Here is a 16,414-nt window from a genome sequence, read left to right on the forward strand (position 1 = left end):
ATACAAGGATAGTGTCCGACCCTGCAAAATAAGTTCCACATACCACCGTAGAGAGAATAATATTTCCACAAATCTAATCTGCTGACACGTTTTGGCAACATGACATTATGCCATGGCCCGGTGATTATTCGAACTGTTTCCTTTAACTAGCCCCGCACATAACGCGAGGCAGTTTCTTGACACGTCTTGTCAAAGCAGAGATCGTGTCCCCCTTATTACGGGATTCTCATCAATACGGGCGTGGGTAACCCAACCGTGCTTAGGACTCCTAGATTTTAGGCAAGTCCCAAACGGCCATGAGGAGGACGCTTGATATTCACCCTCTTTATAGAGGGACAAGGCTTTTACTTTTTTCCTGCCATGCTCAATCGAATCCTTCCCCCGCCTCGAGTTCTAACACCCAAAGCCTAGGTCAGGTGGTGCGGACCTTCAATCATGTCCGGATCTAGCCTCCAGGGCCGATGGATGCCCTCCTCCGTCACGGAAGAGGATATCAAGAAGTTAAGGGAGGCAAGATACCTGACCGCCGAAGTTTCGCATCGGCTGCCTGCCCGAGGGCAGGTCGTCCCCACTCCTGAACCCAATAAAGACGTCGTGTTCATCCCCCACTTCCTCCGAGGACTAGGCATCACTCTAGGTCCCTTCGTTAGGGGTTTGATGTTCTATTACGGGCTTGATTTCCCCGACCTAGCCCCGGATTCCATTCTCCACATCTCGGCATTTATTGTCGTATGTGAGGCCTTCCTCCGCATTACCCCTCACTTCGGCCTGTGGCTCAAGACCTTTGATGTGAAGCTGAAGACGGTTGAAGGGCAGTATGCAACGTGTGGGGGTGCATTAATAAGCAAGTTTGCAGGAGCTCCGTGGCCAAAAGGTTCCTTTCCAGAGGTTTTCGGATTATGGCAACGGGAGTGGTTCTACATCACCGCTCCCAGAAGTGCCAAGTGGGTAGCTTCCCCCGTCTTCTGCTCGGGCCCTCCACCACAACTGATGTCATGGATCAGCAGGGGGCTGAGCTGGGGTCCAGCCAAGGATTTACCCATGCTGCAGAGCCGCATACGGGATCTCTTCGAGGGTGATTTTAGTTTGGTTATGGTAGTGCAAGTCATGCTGGTTCGTCAAGTCCAGCCTTGCAAACGCCAGCCCCTCTGTTTATGGGAATTCAACCTGGAAGGACCGCGCGCTATTCAGAATTTCCTCGGCCTGACGCACGAGGAGATGTACAAGTCGTTCTTCAGACCCCAAATAGAGTGTCCGGACACTTCTGAGGACATGGGCCTGAGCAACGACCGCACCACGGCCCAAGTAAGTAATCTTCTAGCCGAACACACCGTCCTTCATTTATCATGACATCATTATGAAGAATCGCTTTTTGACCAGGACTGGATAACAAAGGCGAAGATGATCCGGTGCTCGGCCCCCTTCCAGAAGGCTTGGACAATCCGGTGCTGGAAAAGATGCTCGAGCCAGCACCTTGCTAGGTGCCCTCAAAGGAAGCTGAAGGGGGGAATAAAGATGGCAAAAGCGGGCCCCCACCGCTACCTATTCCAACCGAGGGAACAGGCGCCTCCGTGAGGGAGGATAACCAATGGAAATAATCTGACATTCCCTCGCCCCGGGGGAGGAAGAGGACTACCTCTGATGACCCGGAAACCAAGGTTTCCAAACGGGAGAAGAAAACTCCACAAGAGGGTCCCGCCTCGGAGGGTGCTCTTGCCGCACAGAGTCCGTGTGGGGATCAGCCCTCTAACAAGCTGTAAGTAATCACAAAGAACTTAATAGTGAAGATATTCTACCTTACTTCTGAGGAAGATAACCGAAGCATCTATGTTGCAGTTCAGATCTGAGCCCTTCTCAGCAGAGCTCATCTTCGGGGGATCTTCTTCCAGAGATGATGGAGAGGGAAACGCCTCCCCCGGACTCCCGGCTCAAGAAGTGGGCGACCTTGAAGTGTCATCACGGAGAGTTTCTCCGGATCTGGTAAGGCTAGAAGGTAATCCCATGGTCACCCGAAGCCCTCAGTATCCGGCTCTTGAAGAGAGCAACCAAAAGAATCCGGCTCCGTCTGGTATGCGGTCGGACGCACTGAGGGATCTGCTAGGGTGAGCCACTATCTCAGAAGAGCACCGTATATTGATGGGTACGGTGATTGAAAGGATTTCCTCCGCCGAAAGCGGGTTGCATGAAGCCTTTATGAGTCTACTGACGGGCTTTGAGGTACGTGAAATGATATGCATCCGCATATTTTTAGGTGTGCCCTGTGTAGATAGTAGCCCCTGAGACTCTGGTTGTCGTCAAAAACAGCGGCGAACAGAGGATCGTAGTCCCTGGTAATAACCAGACCGCTTTTATGTGCAGGTGTCTGGAGGTCCGGTGGCTAGCCGGACTGATGGGGTTGCCAAACTAAAGCGGCAACTGGATGCGGCGGATGCCGACATCGAGCTTGTTAACAAGCGGCTTGACGAGGCCCAGGGTAGGTGATATTTATATTGGATGTCACATAGTAAGAGCAGCGTGATGCCAGTATCTTTAATATGTTGTGACTGCAGATGGAGCTGCCACTGTGGAGGCCTTGCGGGCGGAGCTTGCCCGAGCCAAGGAGCAACCAAGGAGTAGTAATGCGGCCGCTTTGAAGGCGGCCGAAGAGTTGAAAACCGAGAAGGCCGCTCATAGCGAGAGCAAAGAGAAAATGGCCGAAATGGCTATTAAGTTAAAAGACACTGCCGACCGCTGCCAGTTTCTTGAGGAAGAAAACCGGGTGAAGGCTACGGACCTTGAAAAGGCCACAATGTCGACCAAAGACACCCGCTCTGCAATGAGAGTGAAGAAGGAGGAACTGCGTGAAGCCAGGGACATTGTGGCTGGGAAGCCCTTTATGCTGCGGAGAAAGTTCGGCAATCTGCGGTATGCCCCTCTGGATCGGCTGTGGAGTTCGGCCGACGCATATCTGAACTTAGCGGCGAGCGCTGTCGATGCGGCCGAATACTTCCGAGATCAGACAAATCGTGAAGTGGAAAAGCTGTTCTGGTCACAATTTAACGTTCCAGAGCATCCGCTTCCATTGACTGATCAGCTTGCCAAATGGGCCGAACTCAATAGATTGTCCAGACTCGCCATGAGGTCTATCGTGGACCATCTGTGGTCGGAAAGGCCAAAGCCGAACAACTATTTTAGCTTGGTGCAGCAGTTCCTTGGTGCGGTGCCGCGCATTAATGCGATGAAGAGGTCGGCGTGCATAGAAGGCTCGCGGATGGCCCTTGCCCGTGTCAAAACATACTGGGAGGAGATGGATGCCACCACTGTCGCGGCGCAGGGTTCGGCCATAGGCCGAGTGGCTGCCGAGCACTATTTTGAAGAAGTTCTTGAGGGCGCTCGTACGATAGAGGCCCAGTGCTCGAAGAATGTTATGTTTGAGTGACAAGTATTCCCATTGTAAAAACAACGTTTTATTGAATTTATCAAGGTTGTATTTATACTTTTGCCCGAAAGTATTGTGATGCCTCCTGTGCGGCCGTTTATGTATACATGTATATAACCTGAAAGATTGCAGTCGTCGGCTTCAGCCCCCACGCATATAATGCGGGGGTGTACGCAGAAGACGCGTATTCACAGTTAATCCAATGTCTTGGTCCTAATAAGGAGGTGATAGCGTAGTGAACTAGGCAACCGGACTATAATGCTTTAACACTTTCACTTAGCCATAGGAGTTTGAAAGTGGGGCTACTATATAGCCCCTGGTGGCTCCGCACTCGTCCGGATTCAGGGTGCGTACATGCCTGGTCGGGAAACGGCCCTTCGTTAATGCAGAGGAATCCTGAAGATTCCAATAGGTCATCGAGTGGTTGACCAGTCTCAAGCTATATCATGACAGTCAGTTTTTGGCTTTCTCTACTGAGGTGCTCGTCCGGATGAACCAGGGCACAATCGTAGTAGTTCTCCTCATGCCGCCTTAGCCGATAGAGCGGAACGTAAGGCGGCAAAACACAGGAGCCGGGCAAACCCAACATTTGACCAAAGACATGATTCGGAGCTGATGCATATAAGGCCAAACTCGCGACGCCGAACACTCCCTAACGTATTCGGTCTTTATGGTGTACACCGGGTCAAAACAGTACCCTTTGTAATAAGCCCCTGGTGTCCAGGCACGTGCATTATTCTGGCGTGGCCACATGCCAAGATATCAGCATTCTTCTCGGTTGTACTGAGAATCCGAGGGATGTAAATCAACAAGAGACAGTAAAAAAGGTTTACGCAGGGTCTTAATCTACAAAGAATCCTTGGAACGGCTCCCTGCTGCACGTCTGCGCCCGTGTCACCGTTGTTCCGTATCCTGGATGGGTGTAGCACGATGGTCATCTGAAAAAGAGAGGAACTTAATTGAAAAGTTGCCGTGCAAAAGTTAAGTTATATTAAATAAACAATATATAGTTGAAAATGAGTAAAGGTGATCCTTATTTCCACTTTTGCGCGCACGTTGAGCCACTTGTATTGTAATAGGGGTATAGCCATCAAACCTGTATTAGTTACATATAGCTGAGCCGGACTCGTCTAGCCGTGTCCGTGGTCTTAACGACCTATCAAATGCTTGAGTTGGTGAGGCCGTTTAGTGTGCGGCGGCCAAGGCGACCGCACCGTCTTCGGCGCGCAAGGAGCGCTCAATATTTCCATTTACTATAATGATGTCGTGTGGACCGGGCATCTTGAGCTTGAGGGAAGCATAATGCGGTATTGCGTTAAAGCGAGAGAAAGCTTTGCATCCGATTAGTGCTTGATAGCCACTTTGGAACGGAGCGACGTGGAAAGTTTAATTTTCGCTGGGAAGTTATCGGAGAAGCCGAATATAACCTCTAGTAGCAGGGAGCCCCTGCAGTGAGCCTCCAGGCCTGGCGTTACCCCTTTAAAGGTAGCATTGCTGTGGCAAATTTTTGTTGGGTCTATCCCCATTTTGCGGACTGTGTCCTGATATATCAGATTCAAACAGCTGCCGCCGTCCATCAGGACTCGGGTGAAGTGGTATCCATCAATTATTGGATCTAATACCAAGGCAGCCCATCCTGCACGCCGGAAACTTGCCGAGTAATCCCGGTGGTCGAAGGTGATCGGTTGGGACTACCAATGGCGGAGCTCCGCGGTGATAGGCCCTAGGGCATGTTCCTCTAAAGGTGCCGCTTTGTCTCTCCCTTTTATCACGTGTAACACGTTGACTATTTTGACTTCTGGTGGGAATTTCTTCTGCTCCCCTGTGCTTTGCTTGCGAGGTTCGTCCTCGTCTTCACTTGGTGTATCCTGCCCCTTGTGTTCGGCCTTGAGCTTGCCGGACTGTTTGAAGGCCCAACATTCTCTGTGGGTATGATTTGCAGGTTTATCAGGGGTGCTATGGATCTGACATATTTGATCCAGAATTTTGTTTAGGCTGGACAGTTCATCTCTATTGCCTTTGGAGGGCGGCTTCTGCTGGCCTGGCCGAGAGCTTCTAAATCCGGCGTTTACCGCCGTGCTCTTCGGGCTGTCTTCCTTATTCCAGTGATTATTCTTGCTGCGTCGTGATTTCCCGTTTCCATCCGTGACTTCGGATGTACTTGGGTCGCTGGTGCTGCATCTGGCTAACCAGCTGTCCTCGCCCGCGCAAAAACGGGTCATGAGGCTTGTTAATGCTACCATTGTTCTCGGCTTTTCTTGACCGAGGTGTCTGGCAAGCCATTCGTCTCGGACGCTATGCTTAAAAGCTGCTAAGGCTTCAGCGTCCGGACAGTCGACTATTTGGTTCTTTTTAGTGAGGAACCCGTTCCAAAGTTTTCGGGCTGACTCACCGGGCTGTTGAGTTATATGTCTTAAATCGTCTGCATCCGGTGGTCGGACATATGTCCCTTGAAAATTTGCCCGAAAGGCGTCTTCGAGCTCTTCCCAGCTTCCGATGGAGTTTTCAGGGAGGCTTTTAAGCCAGTGTCGAGCTGGCCCTTTAAGCTTGAGGGGTAAGTACTTGATGGCATGGAGATCATCGCCTTGAGCCATATGGATATGGAGGATGTAATCCTCAATCCAGACCCCAGGGTTTGTTGTCCCGTCGTACGCCTCTATGTTTACGGGTTTGAATCCCTCTGGAAATTCATAATCCAGCACCTCATCGGTGAAACATAGAGGGTGTGCGGCACCCCTGTATTTTGGTGTACCATGGTATTCAGATGTTTGTTGTGTTGCATTGTATGTTGGAGTGCGCCTGCGTGGTCCATAGATGGATATGGTTGCGTCGTCCTTTTGATGCAAGCCCTAACGCTAATCGCGTACTGGTTTATGTGCGGCGTCGATTGCCGCTTTATGTTGGCTATGAGGTCGTCTATCCGACCAGATGGCCGTTTTATTTTTTAATTGTGGAGGATCTAAGGCCTCCTCATCAAATTCAGGTAGCAACTTTCGCTTTGGATAGCTCTTGGTGTGGCGATTACTGCCGTATTTCGCTGCAGTGTTCAGTACTACCCTCCATTTGATTTTGAGTGTGTCTTGTGCAGCCTTGAGCTTTTGCTTCTATTTTTTCAGACTCCTCGCCGTGGCAGCTCAGTATCATAAAACGTGATGAATCCTTCTCTCTTATTTTTTTTCTCCCCGAAAGCAAATATATAGAGTTGAATTGGAGGTCGGAGGAACTCCAGGGGGCCCACGAGGTAGGGGGCGCGCCCCCACCCTCGTGGCTAGGGTGTGGGCCCCCTGGTCTTCATATTTTGCAAGGATTTTTTATTATTTCCAAATAGACATTCCGTGAAGTTTCAGGTCATTCCGAGAACTTTTGTTTCTGCACATAAATAACACCATGGCAATTCTGCTGAAAAAAGCGTCAGTCTGGGTTAGTTCCATTCAAATCATGCAAGCTAGAGTCCAAAACAAGGGCAAAAGTGTTGGGAAAAGTATATACGACGGAGATGTATTAGGGGCCGCTTGATATCGTGCACACATGCACACACCTAGCATAATATCGAGACGAGAGGCACATAGATATAGCAATGATCCAACCATAGAGTGATAAACCTTTTGATCAACCGGTTTACCACTCTTAGTCAAATCAAGATGTCCACTAGTAGGCATGGGAGTTTTCATACCTTTGCTTTCTTGCATGTTGAACTTCTTGAATATGTCCTTGGTGTACTTTGTTTGAGAGACAAAGGTGCCTTCCTTAGTTTGCTTGATTTGCAAACCAAGAAAGAACTTGAGTTTACTCATCATAGACATCTCAAACTTCTCCGACATTAGTTTTCCAAACTTCTCATTAAAATGGGGGTTAGTTGAGCCAAATATGATATCATCAACATAAATTTGGCATACAAATAATTCACCATTAACCCTTTTAGTGAAGAGAGTAGAATCTATCTTTCCAATCTCAAAACCTTTTTCAATAAGGAACTTGGTCAAGCATTTATACCACACTCTAGGAGCTTTTTTAAGACCATAAAGAGCTTTGTGAAGTTTTTAAACATGATCGGGTTTCTTAGGATTGATGAAGCCGGGAGGTTGTTTAATATAAACCTCCTCCTCAATCTCACTGTTTAGAAAAGCACTCTTAATGTCCATTTGTTATAAATTGATATCATGGTGATTAGTGTAGGCAAGTAAGATGCGAATGGACTCAAGTCTAGCAACGGGGTCATATGTCTCACCATAGTCCATACCTTCGACTTGAGTGTAGCCTTGGGGGACGAGACGAGCTTTGTTGTGGACGACTTGACCATCTTCGTCTTGCTTGTTGCGAAACACCCATTTGGTACCAATGATGTTGTGGTTGTTGTCGGGCTTCTCGACCAATGTCCACACTTAGTTTCTCTCAAAGTTGTGTAGCTCTTCATGCATGCACTACAAAAAAGTACAATTCCGTGATGATACGTGTTTGTCACAGTAGGTCACGTTTTTTTTCATGCATGTACATCCATGACGATTTTATGACATAATCAACATAGTCATACCTGTGCTGTCGTAGAAGTGTTCCATGACATTACAAAATTATCATCATGGCAGTGTACACTTCTGTAGTGACCAGACCTCAAACGGTCCAATCTCTGTGCTCAGGTGTCATCCCTGGATCAGTAATGCTGACACCACATAGTACTTCAAGGATTTATAACAGAGTAGCAATCACACACTTATTACATCGAGTGTCTCAAAAGAGAACTTATAACAATAAATATGGCTTAATGCCATCTAATAACAATAACAGCGGAAGGCTTGGAAGATAAGTGAGTCCATCAACTCCAACGGCATCACTGAGTAGAGAACCACGACCTAAAGGCACCTTAATCATCGTCTGAAAAGTCTGCAACATGAATGTTGCAGCCCAAAACGGGTCAGCACATGGAATATGCTGGCAAAGTAACACATAGAGAGTAATGAAAGAATAAGGCTATACTACATGCATATTTGGCTGGTGGAAAGCTCTATCGTTACAGTTTTGCGTAAAGCCAATTTTTCCCTACTGCAAAGGAATAAATTTTATTTAACTATCATGGTAGTTGTTAAACATTGAGAATGGTTGACAGCATTCTCAATCCCAATTAAGCATCATCATTAAACAAACCGAACAAAATTAATTAGAGTAACATGATGAGATTCACATGATAATCCAGGTACTAGATACTCAAGATGTCCATAACCGCGGACACGGCTAACCATGATTAGTTTATACACTCTGCAGAGGTTTGCGCACTTTTCCCCACAAGACTCGATCTCCTCCGTTGGGATTCTCGCACTACATGGTGTTTGAGAAATGGATGACCGAGACATAGTCTTTCAGAAGCGCTAGCACCTTATGATCGGGTAGACCGTTACACCTACTTTCCCCTACATCTGCTAGTCTACCATTGTAAGAGTTCGCATGACTTAATCAACTATGCTAGAGCCCATAGTAGCTTGTGGTTGCACACGTAAGTTTCTAGTATGAATAATCTCATGATCCCTTTGAGCCTGGGTAGGGGTCCAAAAGAAAAACAGGCAATTGCTGGAATTCCCATGTGCCTCAATCCACCCAGATGTGTATTTAAGTTGCCACCTTAGATAAACCATTAATTTAACAATCTCACATTTGTCATGAATACACTCACCCAATCCACGTCTACTAGCATAGCATGGCACAATAAGAAAACGTAGAAGTAACTCCCAAAGGTTTGATAATAAATAGGTAATAGGTACTACCTCAACTACTTCCCAGAACCCACAATTTAGTTAGATCCTAATCATGCAATATGTGAGGATTGATCTAATGCAATAAAAACTGGGTAGTAGGAGGTATGATCAAAGTGTTACTTGCCTTGCTGATGATCCGCAAAACCTAGCGATTCGAAGTAGCAAGCGGCGCACTCCGGGTACTCTATCGCAAACAAACAAGCATACAATAAGTACTCAACTAATGCACAGGTAAAACTCAAATAAGAGATCTAACCAGAAAGTTCAACTTAAGAACTCTGGTTGGCAAAAAGAATCAAATCAAACAAAGCAACGAAAGACAAACGGCAAAAGAAACAGGCTTTGTTTACTATTCTGGATCTAGGGCAATTTTTACGGTGGCAAAAACTTGTTTGAGTTGGTTAAACGGAAAGAGGGTTTCGAGACGAAACTACAGGCGCTTGAATCGCCTGATTCCGATAAACGAGCGAAAAGTTATACTAGAACGAAAATCGAATCAGGAATCACGATCAGAAAAATCACGGATTTAACCCGAGAAAAAGAAAAACGACGAGCAGATTAACGAACGAACGTTCGTTAAATGGATCTAAACGATGAACGCGTTCGTTAAGACGAACAAACAAGTGAATGCTCGCTAAATAAATAAACCGGAAAAACTGATCTATTAAAAAAACGAAACTAAAAAAATTGAACGAAAAACCGACGGAAAACCGAACGGTTTTCAAGAAAAACCGGCGGCGGCGAGGTCAACCTCCGGCGAGCGGCGGCTCCGGCGAGCGGAGGCGCGGCTCCGGCAGGCGGCGAGGTCGGCGGCGCGGCGCGGGGCGGCGGCAGCGCGGGGCGGAGCCGGCGGGGTGGGGCGCTAGGGTTTGGGGCTCGGCTGTGCTCCTCCCCCGGCTTATAAGGCCGGCCGGGCCAGGTGTCCGGGTCGAAGACGGCCTGTTAGGTCAGTTCGCGTTTTTCTAAAAAGTTACGCTCAGAAAAAAAACAAAAGGAATAATAAACGGACTCCAAAATTCCGGAAATAAATTTTCCCCGGCTTCTAAAATCAAGCCGCACAGGATGAACATTTATTTGGGGCCTAAATGCAATTTTGAAAAACGCACATATTTCCTAAATTCAAATAAAATAGCAAATAAAACCAAAATAAATTCGTATTTGATTTTATTATTAAATCCTCAATATTTCTTTATTTTGGGAAAGTCATTTTATTCCCTCTCTCATATTTTTGTAATAGAAATAATTGAAGATAAAATAAATAAAATCAAATGATCCTATTTTCAAAATTTGAGAAAACTCAAATATGAAAATAACGAAATCCCCAACTCTCTCCGAGGGTCCTTGAGTTGCGTAGAATTTTCTAGGATCAACCAAAATGCAATGAAATATGATATGCAATGATGATCTATTGTATAACATTCCAAAATGAAAATTTGGGATGTTACAAACTTCCATGACAATAAATCGCGCGTCACAGAAGTGCTTTCGTCAAGGGTGACCGACACGTGGCATCCACCATCACGAAATGTCGTTAAGCTATCGGGTCGGAATTTGGATCTGATAACCCGTTAACAGCCCTGACCAATGGGAAATTTCCTCGTGTAAAATTCTGATTGGCCGAAGGAAACACGTGTTGCCTCACCGTTGGGACAGATGTCAACCACTCATTGGACAAGAGGCGCCTATGATAGGTCGACACGTGGCACGGCCCAACAGTGGCCCATTTCGGTGAAAAAGGCCGGCCCAGTAAAAATTAGCAGGCTGGCCCATATAAGGCCTACTTGTGTCAGGTCCATTTAAGCCCACGGCCCATACGAGATGTGCCAATTCGGCCCGTCAACGGCCCGTTAAAGATTTGACACCATTGCAGCCCATCATCAGTTCGAGCCCATTAACAGCCCGCTATATATTTGGGCTCAATATCAGCCCGATGAGATTTCGGCCTGTTAACGGCCCATTTAATGGATGGGCCAATTTTCAGGATGTACATCTTTCGGCCTTTTAGCGACCCATTTAAATGTTGGGCTAATTTTTGGCCCGGTGAGTCTTTCAACCTCTTGACGGCCTGTAATCTGATGGGCCATTTGTAGTCGGACCTGAGTTTCGGCCTTTTAGCGGCCCATTTAAGTTTTGTGCCAATTTCTAGCCCGGTGTCACTTTCGGCCTCTTGACGGCCCATAAATCAGTTGGGCCATTTGTAGTCGGACCTGAGTTTTGGCCTTTTAGCAACCCATTTAAGTGTTGGGCCAATTCCCGGCCCTGTGTGCCTTTCGGCCTGTTAACGGACCATAAATGAGTTGGGCCATTTGTAGTCGGACCTTAGTTTTGGCCTTTTAACGGCCCATCCCTTCATGGTCCAATACCAGCCCGGTTTCTCTTTCGGCCTGCTAAAGGACCACAACACAGTTGGGCCGTTTACAATACGACCCGACTTTCGGCCTCTTAGCGGCCCATGCTCTTCATGGTCCAGTACAAGCCCACTGTCTCTTTCGGTCTGCTAAAGGCCTACAGTATAGTTGGGCCATATGTAGCCCAAACTTAGTAACAGCCTATTAACGGCCCATGAAATAAATTGGGGCCACCTGTTGCCCACTTCGAGGTCGGCCTATTAACGACCCCGGAGGTAAGAGGGCCGACCATTAACTTTCGGCCTAGTAACGGCCCATTCACTTAATGGGCCCACTAAAGTTCGTTCATGTCTTTAGGCCAAATTAGATAATTTGAGCCCATTACGATGAGCAATTATGCACAGGACCAAAATCGATCAAGCAAAGGTACGTCATACAGGAAATAACGTTGCACATCCAACATATATTACAGGAAATTACATCCACTGGGCAATCAAAGATTGATGCCAGTGCAAATAAATGAGCAGAACCTAACCATCTACAACGTCAGAATCTGCAACCTCAGCAAAGATGACGCCCATAAGCATGTGGGCAGGTTCTTGCTGCTTTGCTACACTGTCTTTGAAAACATTGATCAGTTGTTGTGTCGCACGACTCTGCACCTTTGATTCATCCACCATTTCCATCATTGCTTCAGCCATTAATTGGTTCACAAACATACATTTATTCCATTGCATTCGAGACAGAGGATACTGAACAGATTTAGATGGCGATTTTGGCAGGCTTGTATTATTGATAGTGGAGAGTGTCTCGACCACTCCATCATAACATAAATTAGGACGGGAACCAAACAGATTAATCATGAGTTATTGCCATATTACCTGGCCTAGATTTACTGGAAAGAAACAATGGGGTAGCCTTCCTGTTTTTAGAGTTTGTCTTCTTATCTTCAGCATCCTGCACAAAATTAACACACTAGCATTGCTATCATTCGCCAAGTCAAATAATAGGAAAGCAACATTGACACAACGAACATTTGGGAAACTAGCCTACACCAAATTAACACAATATGGCACAGCTATCATCAGCCAGGTAAGGTAATACGAAAGCAACATTGACACAATGAATGAATGGGCAACCAGAGAAGCACTACAATTCAGTAATGTGTGTGATATGAGATAGTACATTCATGCAGCTCAGTATGCAAAACTACCAGGCAGTTTTCCTTACAAAAATCAACATTGGCGCCTTTAACATTTTGCTACAACTAATTTTAGATCAGATAAAGGTTAGATTCACGCCGATTAACAAAATACATGTTGATGTAAAAATATAGTGATATACAACAGGTACTTACATTAGCATTGGAACACAGAGAATTCCCGCAAGATATTTTCCTCGAATACGATCCCAATGGAGGAAGTCTTGTATTGTTTAACCTTATTTTCTGAAAGAGAGATGGGTAAGAAACATGTAGAAAATATGATCAGAATGCTATAAAATTTCATGATGCGAGGATACGCACACGCTTCTTAGAATGGAGTTGACATTCTTTTGCTGGACTGGAGCGGACTAGTTCTTTAGCCACTGGAATCTGCTTATTATCAGTGGGAGTTGGGTTTCCCTGTGCTGGAGCAGTATCTATGCAAAATGGAGTTGGTTTATTATCTCCTGGCATTTGGATCTTTTGCAAAGACCTGGTTTGTAACCCTTCAGATTCTAACATTGCCGTCTTCCCCTTGCATGCCTTATATAGAAGAATGGTGATTCAGTTATAAAACATGCTACACCAGAGATGGAATAGGTACTGAAGAATAGAAAGGCATGACATATTGACATGCATTCCCTCCATCCGGAAATAAATGGATGGATCTAGGCGTATTTCAGTTCTAGATACATCCAGTTTTATCCATTTCTGTGATATTTAATCTGGACGGAGGGAGTATGATGTAAGAGCTAGGGATACGATAGGACAACACAGTAAAAAAACACTAAAAACCCACTGCAGAACCAAGGTATTCAAACCCACTGATATGAGATAGTACACTCATGCAGCTCAGGATGCAAAACTACCAGGCAGTTTTCCTTGCAAAAATCAACATTGTGGCCTTTAATCATACATTTTGCTACAACTAAATTTAGATCAGATAAATGTTGGATTCACGCCGATTAACAAAATACATGCTGATGTAAAAATATAGTGATATACAACAGGTACTTACATCTACATTGGAGCATAGAGAATTCCTGCAAGAATCTTTCCTCATAAACGATACCATTGCAGAAATTCTTCTATCCGTTAAGCTTATTTTCTAAAAGAGAGATGGGTAAGAAACATGTAGAAAATATGATCAACATGCTAGAATTTCATGATGCAAGGATATGCACACGCTTCTTAGAATTGAGCTGACATGTTTTTGCCAGACTGGAGCGGACTAGTTCTTTGGCCACTCGAATCTGCTTATTATCAGTAGGAGTTGGGTTTCTCTATGCTGGAGCAGTATCTATAAAAACTGGAGTTGGTTTATTATCTCCCGACGTTTGGATCTTTTGCAAAGCCTTATTTGTAACCCTTCAGATTCTAACATAGTCGTCTTCCCCTTGCATGCCTTGTATAGAAGAATGGTGCTTTAATTATAAAACATGTGACAGCAGAGAGATGGAATAAGTACTGAAGAATAGAAAGGCATGACATATTGACATGTATTCCCTCCATCCGGAAAAAATGGATGGGTCTAGGCGTATTTCAGTTCTAGATACATCCTTTTTTATCCATTTCGGCAACATGTAATCCGGACGGAGGGAGTATGGTGTAAGAGCTAGGGATACGACAGGACAACACAACAAAGAAACACTAGTTGAATGTAAAACTGTATGGTAGCGGAATACGTACAGAAATAACTAAGGCAACATACACGTGTATGATTGGGAAAATAAGATGGCATTGCAACAGGGCACTAGAACAGCACTTCAATGTAAAAAACATGGTATGGTAGACAGATGAAGTACATACTGATGAATAACAATGCATAAGATATTCAGAAGCATGATGTCCAAATTAAGCAGATGGCATTGTGATAGAGTAGAATGACAGTACTTGAATTTCAAAACATGTTATCATGAATGGAATAGGTACTGAAAAACAGGAAGGCATGACATATTTACATGCATGATCAGCATGCTAAGCACATGGCATTGCAACAGAGTAGATACACTCCAGGACATTATATGCATGTTGTACCCATATCATAGGCCAAGTTAGAGCAATGACCTTGTGGGGTGAAGAGGATTCATCATCTTTCTGCAAGTCTTCTGAAGAACTGCCTTTACATGTTCCATCATATTGGGTATCATTGACATCAAGTTTATTAGCCTTTACATTGCTCTGTGAGGTTCTTGTAGATATATCAGTGTGTGCAATTATATTTGACATGCATGGAAGACAACTAGTAGTTAGATTTATGTAATGAGTGCATGTAGGAGACGACATAAATAGTAGGACTGGGGTTAACTAGCAGCAATAGGTCTCATAAACTAAAGGGAGAGCACAGATGAAAGCTACAGAATATGTACCGTTTGTACTCGAGATTAACTAGATGGCACACAAAAGTATTAAAGAACAACATAGGTAATACTAGACGTGGTATAATACTATAATCACCAGCCTGTGGGATAGCATTGGCTGATGGATGATAACTGTGGAACAACATTACCTAAAGAACAAGTATCTTAGCTGAACTATGGAACAACGTTAACTCCTGAACAAGACTCGTAAGAGATCAGCATGAATATACAGTGAAATGTGATGATCTATTTTCCATGCTTAGATGAATAACAAATCCATAAATGTTGCACACAAGTAATATGAGGGTACAACCTATCTGGCTGCCATCCATAGGAGTGCGCATCATGTGCTGACTTGTCGATGGCCCTGCAGTTGTTGTGGTTGTCCATGTCGGGCACGCGCATTCGATGTAGGGAACTGTTGAGTGGGGACTATAGCTCCCTTGTGGTGTATGCTTCTCTTGTTGGAGCAGCTGCGGTGAGTCGAAAGACGGTGTGTCTGAAGATGCAGATAACGCATAATGTTAAGAACGACATATCTCTTTGATCTGAAGAAATACACTAAGAGATCAACAGCAAGGTACGAGAGTGGTCACATGTCTGTTGACTGAAGACTAAATTGGGGTCACATGATTTTATTTTATTTTGGTACTGTCCAATCTACGCCGGATGGCTAGCCGTCTTGTGCCTCCCGGCTGTCACTGTTCAAAATCTTGCCCAAAGAGCAAGCGACCAACGGCAGAGTAGCCTGCCTCCGCCATCCGTGGCCCCGGCCAAAACCCCGCTCCCCGCCCCAACGCACTGCCGTGGTTGCGCCGCCCCCAGGCCAATCCACAAAGACTCCCCGTCATCCAGATCTGGCGGCGGCAGTACCTTCAACCCACGCAACTCTAAAAGATAGCCATCTAAGTGCTGCTTCCGCGGTGAACTTGCGGCCCGGCACCCTTACGTTAGACACCAGCCAACCGGCAGCCTAGAAGCTCCGCCGCCTCGAGGGGTGCTGCTTCCCATTGGGAATCGATTGGCCCAGAATAAAAATTCAGACAACTAATGCCTAAATAAAGTGATTTGAGATGCGGGCGCGACCTATCTGGCGGCATGGTGAAGTAGTGTAACATCCCAAATTTTCAATTTGGAATGTTATGCATTAGATCATCACTGCATATCATATTTTTTTTGCTTTTGTCCTGATCCAGAAATTCTACGCAACTCAAGGACCCACGGAGAGAGTTGGGGATTTCGTTATTTTCATATTTGAGTTTTCTCAAATTTTGAAAATAGGATCATTTGATTTTATTTATTTTTTCTTCAATTATTTCTATTATAAAAATATGAGAGAG

The sequence above is a fragment of the Triticum urartu genome, chromosome 6 (genome assembly GCF_003073215.2).
Source record: "Triticum urartu cultivar G1812 chromosome 6, Tu2.1, whole genome shotgun sequence".
In the NCBI taxonomy this organism is placed as follows: Eukaryota; Viridiplantae; Streptophyta; class Magnoliopsida; order Poales; family Poaceae; genus Triticum; species Triticum urartu.